Genomic DNA, 13,571 nt, shown 5'->3' with positions numbered 1-13,571 from the left:
GTATTTCAAGGTTTTGATTTTTCTGTCAGCTTGCTTGAGTAGCACAAATGCCTGAAGCTCAGCTATGATAAGAAGCCAATCAGCAACTTAGGCAACGTGCAGCATGAGTTGACTATGAATTTAGGTGAGTGAAGATGCCAGCCAGGAGTTCCCAAAAGGGTTATACGTTAAACCAGCTTCTGCATTGCACTTTGCGGTTCTTGGATATAGTTGGAGTTTAGTCGATTCACTTGTTTCAGAAGATCAACCAAACTTAAGAAAAACAGAACTCAGAAGACCAATTTTCATCTATGACACACAATTCTAAAGGCTTGACAGCCTACAAGATTAAGACACATGCATGAGCATCCCAAGCTACAATGGAACTCTTCAGTTGACCCTATGACAGTTGGCTCTTATTTCCCCATTGGAACCAGTTAGAGGGCTGATGTTCCCCATCTTAACCATCGACTTTGCGAATTGGTCAAAGAAAAGATGCTCATCCTCTGCATAGCTTTGAACCAACTTCATGCTGCTCTCTGCTCCATTTCCAGACAGGAGCACTTCATCCGAGTTCAGGAGTCCCTTTCCCCAGAGTATGAGTTTGTAGTAGTAGTTGTCAAACTTGTTAGGGGTTATAAACTCCAAAGGGGAGAATGTTGTTATCTCCCCCTGATCTTGGGCACACTGATTTGAGATCTTGGTAGTATGTTTGCTCCAATGATGCATCTGGTTGACCATTTCCATTCTGGTTGTAGAGCCTCTGCTTGAAGTTAACACACCTTGCCACCCCAATTGTATGGCCACCTGTGGAAGTTGATTGAGAGCAATCAAGGGAATGCTTTTTAACCTTTTCACGAGTAAATGTGCATGTTTTTATGCACGCGTGTGTATGTGTGTGTGCGAGCACCATGCACCTTTCAATGAGAGAGGTCTTGGACCTGCTTATAATAAGCCCAAGAGGATCGTATTGGATCAGGAAAGGCCTGATGCCTGCACGGATTGATACATTGTTTAGGCATTTCCAATAGAAGGAAATGGAGAGAAAAAAATGGCACAAAATAGGAAAAACTTGTAAATAATGGCTATTACAATGGGAGAATCATCCACAAATAAATGCCATCACCAATCAACTGTGGTGCATTTTAACGGCAATCTGGAATAGGTCATGTCCAATTTACGCACTTTTACAGTGACAATCACTACTAAAGAGACAGCGGGGTGTACCCTGAGTGCACCAGGACCCAATCCTGGGGTTTCTTCACCTTGGTGGGAATGGTTTCGCTAGGGAGTGGTTGAGGACCTGAGGTCCTTACGAAGCATACCAGCGAATCCTTCTCTGCCGGACATCCCACTCAAGTGGTTTCCCCTAAAAAGATGAAGTACAACTTGGCAAAATAAGTGATTGTGACAATTACCAGAGAGTGCAACAAGGTCTACTTCATCAGGTCCTTGGCGACTGAAGAGGTTCTTGAGGTTTTGGAGGGTTGAGTTGGTGGAGGGATGTTAGTGTTTGACGAGCTCAAGCTTGCAGTCTTTGAGTCCCTTCTTCCCAGTGGCAGTTCCCACCTTGCTCCACCAGCCTGTACCAAAACCATGTTGTGAGTAGTTGATTTCTCAAGTGCCCAAACTAGAGAAACAAACACACGTAATGGTATATGTTCATAAAGATAGCCTTCCTATAATCACTAAAGGAACTGTAAGGCTCATGAGATCTTGTATTACTAGTTATGCCAGTAATGTATTTCTAAGCATACCAGACTTGTGGATCCTCTAGCAGCAAGAGCAAGGATATCAGCACATGAAACACCACCAGGGCACGCTGCCTCCAGCTCAGCTTTTATTTCGTCGATAACTTCAAACCCTCGCCAGGAGTTCCTGTTAGGGTTCGAGTTTTTCTCACTGACAATGTTTGGGCCATCGTCTAAGAGTACAGATGCGTCGCACCCCTGTGTAAAGCCATATGAAGTAAATAGTTAGTTTGTGAACAAATGATGCTCGCCTTCAAGTACCAAGAGTTCAAAATTTAAGCAGCTCCATAAGAAACATGATACAGAAGAAACCACTTTACTTACCAAGTTTTTAGCATCTTTTTAACTGAAATTGTATTTTGTAAAAAAGAGAAATTAAGCAGTTCCACTGAGTAACTTGGTTAGCTGTTAGACTAGCACGAGCACACACACACACACACACACACACACACACACACACACACACACACCTCTCTCTCATAATTAAACAATAAACTTCAAGCTGCAATACTTTTGTTTTAAAGGGTGCAACTCGGGTTCTAAAGAGATGCTAGTGTTGCATTCCAATAATGAACATGTTAAGAAGTGTGAATCCACCTGAAAAGAGACTTGGTGCATATTGCCAACTAGGGAAAAAATAAAAATGGGTGGGGTCTTGCTTCTTGGGAAGATGCCATAGTAGCACAAGCCCATCAATTTGGCAAAGAAGATTTATTTAACCAAAAGGATTGTTCCACCTTTTTTTGTTTTACCTGCACAAAGCAATCATGGAAGTGCATCCTCACCAAAGCAGCAGCAATCCTTGGGTTATGTGAGATTGCCTTCTCCAACACAGACATTACAATGTCATCTACTTGTGGGCATGTATAGTCATAAAACTCAGGCCACAAACCATAGTCCCCTTCCCAGTTGTAGCCAGGAAAAGCTGAAATCAGAGGTGAGAAACACAAGAGACTGAGTACCAAGGCCACAGAAGACCCACTAAACAAAGCCATTGTTCTCACTTGCAGCCATCCCATGGCTACTCAAGGCTTTATATAATATTGAGATAAACACCAAAACATAAGAAAGTACATAGTTGGTGATGACCAATTCCAACTCTTAAGACCGATTTGTGGAGTGGGTTTTCAGATTCTTTTACTAGTTTTATTTTTTACTTCTTTTGTATGTGTAAAAGAAAATCAGTTGGTTATTATTTTACCTGCTTCATGAACATGGTGCAGGTAATGCTATCTCCACTTCACCTGTACCTACCAACATGAGAATGCCCTCTTTTGCATTCAAGGAACTTTCTTTTCCCGTTTTGGGTTGTGACACATAATACTATTTTACACTTTTTTTTCGTTATTAGTATATGGTGGAAACCATGTTTTTTTTATTATGTGAGATCAAATGGAGAAGCATTGTAGTTTTGGTGGGCAAAGTGAGGGCAGTATGGCGATCATTCCCCACCGAATCCACTGATAGCGATACTTGTGGCTGATTCAAGAGAATTGACTCTTTCCATATGCACTATGCCATTCCGTTGGATGATGAGGTTGGGTCCACTAAAGCAGAGAGAGAGAGAGAGAGAGAGAGAGAGAGAGAGAGAGAGAGAGAGAGAGAGAGAGAGAGAGAGAGAGAGAGATGCTTTACCAGCTAGGAAAGGCCCACGGCTGGAATCAGGATAAGGATCTGGATATCTTATCTCTTAATTAGATGTGGATCCATACAAATGTAGTGCAAAGGCCATGTGCTTCCAGTATCCAAAACTAGTTTTAATAAAAATATGCGTGTTTAATTTCTAACATACATAAGTGTCTGATCCGTCTAGCAATAGATCTTTACGGGCCCATTTGATTCACTAGAAAAGGAGCCATTTTTCACATCAAAATGGCTCCCTTGGCCACCTGCTTGAGACAAATGGTCCCATTGAAAATGCAGGACTAACACAAACTATGTGACCCCGAAGGGGTTGGAGCGGGCCTTGGGTGTCAGACAGGCAGTCAGGGTTCGACTCCCACACCCTTGCATATGCAGAAGCCCTGCATAGGCCTTGGGGGTGAGGGTCCTAGCCCTATCATTTTATGCCTCAGGAATGGCGACATCATCTCCAGTCCTCGAAACGGTTTTCCCAGACAAAATCTGGGAAAAAAACATACTGCCTTTGTGGCAGTGCATTGGGCCTTGAGTTTTCTAGCAGGTCTCAACACTTCACGTGAAAAGTTTTGCCCACTGGGAGGGTTGGGGAAGAGTTTTCATATGAAAGACAGCTGTAGGTAGTTCACGTGCCCCCCTTTCATACCAAACCAGGCTCCCTCTGTAGCCCTACAACACATGGGCACTATATGTCCCCAAATGTAAATAACACCACATCCATACCCAAGCCCAGATTTGATTTTTTTGACCAATGGGAAACCGCGTCAGGCAGTAGCTAATAGGTTGCTTGGGTCATTGTGTCTGTCATGGGCTAAATTCCAAGGCCCAATTTTTTGCGCTTAACAGTGTCATTTGTGTAGTGTAAAAGCGAATAAGGAGTAATCTGCTAAGTAGTGTTCTCTCATTAACATACATCTAGTGGATGTGTAACTGCTTTGAGAGACTCGGCGCTTAACAGTATCATGAGCCCTAATTGGAGAAGGGTAAAAAATGCATCCAGCGCAACAACCAAGGATGCAAACAGGTTGGAAAGATGATTGTTGAGAGGTCATTCTGACAGTCGCAAGCATTCATTAAAGAATAAACAGATTACATATAAATAATTAGATAATAATTAAATCATGCTTAAAATACATTTACAAGTGTGAAACACAAGAGATGTGTCTCTTGGGGTTGAAGGGATTTCTCCCATCTTGAACCTCTTATAAGTGCAATGTGTTGTATGGAAGAAAAGTGAATCTAGTGTGCAATTCTCAGCAGTAAAAGAGAATCAATGCAAGGAAAGAGTGCTGAATAGTGAGGACCTTTATGGCGATTTCGAGCGTAACAGCGCACACTTCAGCCCATCAATTTTGTGTTTCCACATCTTCTATTTCCGACAACCATGGCCTTGTGTTTCGATGCCAAATGCCGTTGTGGTTCAACAAGGTGAGCATATGCACTTGGTGATCTCTACTAAGTGACATGGCAAAAATGTTCAAGTGGGCTCTGCTGGTGGGATTTTCGGGTAGTAAAGGAGCTTTTGGCCTTGTGAAAATTTGCTTCTTCAATCAATTTTTCTTCGCTCAATCATGGGTTGTCCTTGATTAGATTGAACAAGATGAAGGAGATGACTAGGATCTTCCATGGCGGTCCATGGAAGGTGGCTGGTCTCACCTTGGCAGCGCATCAGTGAACTCTCAACATGGACTTGAAACTCCAAGCGCCGAATCAAGTCCCTCTTTGAATCTGTATTCTGGGTCTGTCCGCTGAATGCTGGATCATAGATGTGTTTGAGAGAATCACGAGGTTCCTTCAGGGTGACTTGCTGGATATCGACAGTCATACGAAGGCAATGGAACGTTGTGCATTTGCCAGCATTTGTGTTTCGTTCCTTAATTAGAGATAACGACTTTGAATCGATGGAGTTTCACCTAAGAAATTATTTGAGAGAAGATCAAATATTGTTCGCACTGTGGATCGATGAATCATTCGACGTTCACATGCCCTGTTCGTCAGGCAGGCTCTTTTGTTAAGGTTGATCCTCCTTAGGATTTAGGATGAGTAGAAACAAGTGAAGATGCATCAACATATTAAACCCACCCAGGGTTGGATCCAACAAGCTCATCAGCCCAATAGTTTTGTCGTCCTTGACAATGATGACACCCTTAATTCTGCTGCAGAGATCGAACTGGAGAAGGTCTCACTGTCCACAGACCAGGAGCCGGAATCGATCATGGACATCGCAAAGCCGAGTTCAGGACATGATGAACCAGCTGTAGTGAGGGTTGGCATGGGTTACCCTCAGATGATTGGGAGACGGTGGTGGATCCTTGAAAAATCGCTGTTTGTACCCCTTGGCATTGACAATCAGTTGAGCTCTAGACTTTGTGATATATTGAATCCATTAGACTCGTTATAATGATCTAGGTTCATACATGATAAATATCTTAGCCTATGGACTGTCAAGAGTAGAGCTTGAGGCTCGTGGGCTTATGGGTCTAGGGAGCTATAAGCAACTTGGTTAACCCTGTTTGGAAACTAGTAGCTGGGATGGGAAGTGGCATTTCAGGAAGTAGCAGCTGCCAAATCCTGGATTGGCACCTACCACCTTCTACAGGTGGTAGCTGTCAATTCCATGCTTTAGTGTAAATACAATGTCACTTCCCATCCTAGCTACCAGTTTCCAAACAGCCATCAGGTAATAGTTTGACCAACTTTTTGCCAAATGCATTAACTCCTATCCCAGTTCCTAGATTCCAAACAGGCAAGGTGCAATTTTGGACATCGCCTTGGACCCAGCCCATTCTACTGAGCTTGTCCCACCCAATTTTGGACAAAGTCAGCTCACTCTCTCGTCCAACATGCATGTTGCCTCAAATCCTCAATTGAGGGAGACCGCTCAAAGAATTCTTCACCACACGACTATCACTACTAGCTATCGGTCTTTAGAGGAGGACAAACTTTTGTGGAAGAGTTGTGGTGCTCATAATGCATCTCAACGCGTCATATGGGAAGAGGTTCGTGAAAAGCGCCCGGTGCAGAGATGAAGGTGCCTTATCTGGGGCCCAATACCTTACCTAGAGCTCCATGAACCTTATACCTAGCTAGTGAAGGTAAGCTCTTAACTCAAAATCAGCTTCAGTTTTTTGGGATTGCCCTGGCCAACATGTGTCTTTTGTGTGGTAATTAGGAGGAAGAAGATGCCAAGCACCTCTTTATATATTGTAACCTTCTTATTGCTTTTATCTGGAGCATGGTCACAAGTTAGTATATCGGCAACTTATGGTTTGCCACACTTATTGCATATCGGCTATATATAGCCCATATATCATTAATTTATCGGCAACTTAGTCACTATTAAAATAGCAATGATAAACCTACTCCCACGGTCCCACCTAATAGAAGCTTCAAATTTTCAAAAAATTTGAGCTCTTTTTGTTGATCAACCCTATATATATATATATATATATATATATATATATATATATATATATATATATATATATATATATATATATATATATATGATCTACAATCATCATTTAGTAGAAAACAAGTTTTGGATAATGTGATTATGGCATACATGTAGGTTTTTTACTATCTCAAAAAATCAATTGCTCACAATGTGCAAAAATTGTATGACTTGAAAGAATCTATTTTTATGCTAAAAAACATGATCCAAAACACGATTCCTATCAAATAAACTATATTAAGTACATATATAAGGTATGATTGAGAAGATGCAACATACAACTATGATTTCTAATATGCGGGAGTAGGTGCTTCCCCATCACCATAGCATTACTACTATTAAAATATACATGAACATCAATAAATTTGAGGCACTAAATTACTTTCAGTAGCTGCAACCAACAGTTAAAAAAATATAAACCGAGAATGTGTATATGCATAATTAAGAAGACTAGACCTCCAACCACGGCAAACCCACAGAGTGAAAAGAAAAATAAAGAACAAAAAAAAGAAAGCTAAGGGAGCAAAGATAAAAAAACAATTACTTTCTATAAAAATGAGTGACAAAATATAAATAAATTGAGGAATCATGAACTCTCTCAAATGAATACCTTAGAAATTGGTTTCTTCGCAAACTCACGTCATTTGAGAAGATAAAATCTGGAGAAAGAACAAAAGAAAGGAAAATATAGTTGTTTGTATTCATAACTTATCAAGTGATATATCGCGATACCTATTTTTTGGCTGTTTTTTTGAGAAATTTATAGGTTATGAACAAATAGTGTTATATCGCTATATATAAGCTACACATAGCCTATATTGTTGCCACGATCTGGAGATAGTGAATCTCGTTTTGGAAAATGCCAAAGTCCAAGCTCCACTATTCAAGAGGAACTGATGTGGTGGCTCACTGCTAAAATAAAGTTTCCATGGTGAAAAGAATGTTGGGACTTAGTATTTCACATTGTCATTTGGAGGGTTTAGAATATGAGGAATGCTATCCTCCATGACTCCAGCATTTCTATGATCAAAGCTAAGGAGGTTTGGCCCCATTGTCGAGAAATTTTTTGGAAGATCTCTGTTGGTCAAGGGATGCTTCCAGGATGGTAAAAGTTTGGGCATATACTAATGTTATCACCATTCCTGCTCCATTCTTTTGCTCACTCCCTTACGTGTCAAGTGGCAACCTAGGGCAGTAACCTAAAGAACACAGTTCTCTAAACTGCCGGTTCAATGAAGGAGAAGGGAAATCATGGCATTACTTGCCTTGTGATTGGGAGCCCTTGCAGAGTTAGTGAGATGCTATATTTTTTATTGGGTTCTTATTTTTTTTAGAGAAGTAAAAATTAAATTGATATAGCAGTAAATACATAGGTAGTAAAGCAGGGCGTGATGAGAGATCCCACCCGCTGAAACAGAGGTAACAGAGGATCCCGAAAGTGGTCCTAGAGCTTGAAGACCAGCGACCGACAGACGGGAAAGAGAGCAACAATGATCAGCTGAAACTCAGAACATAAACAGACGAAGGAAGAAAATACAGGAGCTGCAATGGCAGGGCTGAATGAAGAAGTATCAAGAAAACATTTTTTTACTGCCAATCCAGTCCAACGAGTGATCAGGCCATTTAAAACGCGCTTTGTTCGTCACCTCCCACCTCAACTAAAAGAGTACGATACAGATTGGAAAACTCTCCGTTTTCACTCGTTCACTGTGGAATGAGAGGCCATTGATAAATAGGAATCATACTGGTTACAGGATAACGTCTTGGATAGACATCCCAATGATAATATACAAAAAAAGAAAATCAAAACAGAAAAGATAGAACGATAATCCTATCAGATTACAAATGTAGATGAGTAGGGAATCGACTTTACATTGATCACTATCAAATGTGATCATGTGTGATCCCATTCTTTTTTTCTTCTTAATAATGCGTTGAGGTGGTTGAAGTCCACGAATGTAGAGTTGTTTCTTGCCATTTGAGTAGAGTCTAGTGCACTTCGTTCCCTTGTCATTTGCCTTATCCATTTGGGTAGAGTCCGGTGCACTTCCTTGATTGGATTCGGTTTCCTTAACGTGCCTACAAGCTCGGGTTACACACGTTGATCATGGTATGAATAGCAACAAATTTTGCAAGAGGAAGAGGTTTGTTTAAACCATCAACTATCCGAGAGAAAACGAACTTGAATATGGCCTTTGCTGACATGGTCACAAACAAAGTGAAAATCTATTTTCACGTACTTGGTTCCGAGTATGAAATACCGGATTAGCAGCAATATATAGAGCTCTAACATTATCACTCAAAAGAATAGGTGATGAGTAAGATAAGAAACCAAGTTCCTTAAGCAACGACTTAAGCTACACGCCAGAGATTTGTACTTAGCTCAGTGTTGGACTGAGCCACTGTCTTTTGTTTGGGAGAGGACCAGGATACTATGTTTGGACAAAAAAAATAGCAAAATCACCAATGGATTTTCAATCATCTGGATCTCCAGCCCAGTCAACGTCTGAATAGGTACTGAGTTGGAGCGATGCAGATCTTATGAACAAGAGACCATGATGAATAGTAGCCTTGAAATATCGAAGAATGTGTTTTACCACTGACCAATGATGGCTGGTGCATATATTAACATTAACTGCAAATGCCACGTTAGGTTGAATGATGGTGAGATAATTAAGTCCATCAACAATGCTTCAGTACAAAGTGACATCACGAAATGAAGAAAAGTCATCTCGAGTTAGCTTATTGCTTGAGTTCATTGGAGTATAAATGAGCTTAGAGTTAGCCATAGATGCACTTCTTAAGAGGTTAAGAACATAAATGCATTGGCATAATTAGAGACTGGTTGGTGAATATATAAATTCAATCCCAAGGGAGTAGTGAAGATAACCAAGATCTTTAATAGAGAATGCTTTGCCAAGCGATAAGCTACTTGTGATAATAATATCATCAACATAGACCAATAAATATAACATGAACTATTTTTTTTTTTTAAATAAACAAAGAGGCATCATACTGAGAAACCGAGAACCCATGAGAGATGAGCCTTTGGTACCAAGCATGAGATGCCTATTTTAGCGTATAGATGGCCCAATCTAATTTACACACATAATGAGAAAACCTAACATCCTCAAAGCCCTGAGGTTGACACATATAAACATCTTCAGAAAGAAAGTTGTTTAAAAAGGCATAGTTGAAATCCAACTGATGTATTGGTCATTGCATAGAGACAACTAGAGTAAGAACCACATGAATGATAGTAGGCTTTATAATCGGGCTAAATGTTTTAAAAAAATCAACAACCTCTTCTTTGGTGAAATCCTATAGCGATGAGTTGAACCTTATAACGAGAGATGAAACTGTTAGCATGATGTTTAATTTAATAGACTCATTTAGAGCCAATTACATTGAAGTCAGATTGGGGAGGACAAGATGCCAAATATGGTTGTAGACTAAGGTCTGATATTCGTCTTCCATTGCTGGTCTCCATTTGAGATGCTTGGTAGCTTATTTGAAAGAAGTAGTCTTGGGTTCAAGCAATTGAACATTGAAACAAGTTAAAGAAATAGATTACAAAGTAGACAAAAACAACCTGAGTTTAAGGGAACTATGGATCGAGTGATCATGTGTTGAGGATGATCAATGGGATGAGAGAGGCTGGAAGATATCAGAGATGTCAGATGATAATGGAGTAGGAGAGGGTGACACAAAAGTAGAAATAGAAGGGCTATTAGTACTAACTATTTCATACTAAAAAATGTTGGGAAGAATGAGAACTGGACCACCTAGCGAGTGTTGTTGATGAGAGGCGAGCATAGGGTCAGGTGAGAAAGTGGGCCTAGTGGGGCCGTTGTCAAGCGAAATAGTGTGTGTGTGTGTGTCGGGGGGGGGGGGGATCTGGGGTTGAGCGAAACTCCCACTGGAAGGAGGAACAAGTACAACTAGAAGAGCAAGACCCCATGGTGAGAGGTCAACATAGGTTATTGTTATGGAAGGAGTGACCTGAGAAAAGTTGGATTAATCAAAGTAGACATGTCTAAAGATGCAGGTTCAGTGAGAAAGGGGATCATAGCAAATGTATCCCTTATGGCGAGATGCATATCCGAGAAAATGACATGCCTTAGTTTTGGGTTGAAACTTGAACGTGTTGTAGGGGGTGACTAGTGGGTAGCAAAGTGAGCCAAAAACACGTAGATGTTGATAATCTGGAGGATGTTTGAAAAACAGTTTATAGGGTGACTTACGGTTAAGGACCAAGGTTGGGAACTTGATGATAATGTAGGTCATCCTTTAAAAGGCATCCACCCAAAAGTCGTATGATAAAGATGCTCCATTTAGCATACTTAAGCCAGTCTCTATGATATGCATGTATTTGTGCTCGACTAATCCATTATGCTCTGGTGTATGTAAGCATGTGAATCTATGGAAAATACCATGATTTTGGAGGAATTTTTCAAAGTCATGACTTGTAAACTCACTAGCATTATCCAATTAAAAAGATTTAATAATAGATTCACATTGATTTTCAACGGCTTGTTTAAAATGTTTGAAACGATCAAATACTTGAGATTTAAATTGCATGAGAAAAAACTATGAGAAACGTGTGAAGTCATCCATAATTAAAAGATAGTACTGAAGTCCTTCACGAGAGATCACTAGGGCTAGACTCCAAACATCAACATGCAGGAGCTCAAGAGGATTAGACGTGCAAGATAGGGAACGACCAAAAGGGAGCTTGTGAGCGTTCTTGATTAAGCAACTTTCACACATCTTTATTTTTCTATCTCTACTAAAAGAAACATTTTTTGAATTCAAAAAAAAAAAAATCTTGTTGGCATGATTGAGCCTTTAGCTTCAAAGATCAAACAATGCATTTCCTTCCTGCATAGGTCGCTATCATTGTGATTCACTTGCCTTAATTGGATAAAAGCACACACTAGTTTTCAGACCCTTAACTCGTATCCTGCTTGTTTACCGATCCTTGACAAAGAATTCAGATAGGGTGAATTTGAATACACAATCATTAACTTCAGTAAATTGACCCACAAATAAGAGATTTTGAATAATGTCATGTACGTGTAAGATATTTTTTAAAGTGAATTGTGAACCATTAGACAACAATACTAGGTCACCTATTTTAAAAATAGGAAATGTTGACCATTGTCAACCATGATGGACTCATTTCCTTGATACAGTTACTTGTTTGAGAGTTGTTGATCATTCATAGTGAGGTGATTTGTGACACTAGTGTCAGAATACTAGTAGTCATATATATGTGCTTTAGTGCATGGACATGACAAAAAAAGCCTTGGGTATCTCATAGCAGGTCTTGGCTATGTGGCTAGTTTTTTCATAAAATTGGCATGTTTTCAGACCCTTTTGATTTTGCAAACCTTGAGAACCCTGATACCATAAAAGAATACGAGACATTTTTGAAAAACTCTCTCTTCTCACTTGTTCACCGTAGAATGAGGGGCCATTGATAAATAAGAATCATACTGGTTACACGATGACGTTTTGGATAAATGTCCCAATGTAAGGGAATTGTTTTTACATTGATCACTATCAAATATGAACACATTTTTTTTCTCTTCCTAATAATGCATTGAGGTGGTTGAGGTCCACGAATGTAGCCTTGTTGTTCATTGCCATTTGCCTTATCATTTGGGTAGAGTACAATGCACTTCGTTCCTTGTCATTTGCCTTATCTGTCTGGGTAGAGTCCAGTGCACTTCCTTGATTGAATTCGGTTTTCTTAACATCAACATGTCCACTAAAAACATTGTAATTGTGTTGAGCCCAGATCATTTTCAGACAGTTAGCACCCATACCCGCCACACATATTTCCAATGTCACGAGGGAAGTTGACCGCCTCCCAGTCAAGATACATACCACCCCAAGCTTGTTCCAGCAAGTGCCTCATAAAGCCATATTCCTAAAAAAGATGGGAAAGAGATTCCTCCGCATGCTGACAAAGAGTGTGATGATTTGCGAGGGAGAAACCACTTTTCTTAAGTCTGATTTCCGTGTTAATCTTTTCGAGAGTAAAATCTGCATGCTAACAAAGACTGGGTTCTTGTTTTCCATCATATATTCCTTGTACACCATTTTTACGGTAATAAAGGGTTGGGGCGGGGCCCTCTCCCCACGCATGCTTCATGAAAAAAAACAAAACAAAACAAAACATAGCCTAAATGGAGTTGTGATGTCCATGATGAATGTAGGAATCTCGTAGGAAGTTATATCCAATGCAAGTTATGAAATAAAAGGGGATCAGTTAATCTCTTAACTTAATCTTGTATGGAGTTATTTCTAAGGGTGGGCATGTCCAACCCGCTAATGAATCAGCCCATGGCTTGCATGTTAAGCCCGTGGGCTTAATTGGGTTGGGTATATATACACGCACAGGATGGGCCCGACCGGCCCGTGTTGACCCGGTTTGGGCTAGGCAGGGCCAAAAGCCCAGTTTGGGCCGAGCCCGTGGTGGGCTGGTCTGCGGGCCACCCTGCCCATTATGTCAATTACATGGATGCATTCTATAGGCCCCATATCAGTGGAATGCAGGCTCCAATCAAAATGCTGCCATGGCCACATTTAAGGGATCATTGCTTCCTAGTTCGGGCCTGGTGAAGTTATTATGTGGATTGGAGTAGAAGAGTTGGCCTGTCACCTAGCAAATGGACCCAAAGAACCATTAATTTTCTAAATGGATCCTATTTATCCGATCCATGAGAGAAAAAGTTTCTGCA

The 13,571-nt window shown here is 40.4% G+C and overlaps 1 pseudogene; it reads right to left on the bottom strand.

The window, feature by feature from the left end:
• Nucleotides 1-369: 369 nt before the first annotated feature.
• Nucleotides 370-5,193, bottom strand: LOC149832285 (peroxidase 9-like; annotated as a pseudogene).
• Nucleotides 5,194-13,571: the final 8,378 nt, after the last annotated feature.

Source organism: Nuphar pumila, chromosome 7 (assembly GCF_984573655.1).
Source record: "Nuphar pumila chromosome 7, dmNupPumi1.hap1.1, whole genome shotgun sequence".
Classification (NCBI taxonomy): domain Eukaryota; kingdom Viridiplantae; phylum Streptophyta; class Magnoliopsida; order Nymphaeales; family Nymphaeaceae; genus Nuphar; species Nuphar pumila.
This window is presented reverse-complemented; position numbering and strand designations above follow the sequence as displayed.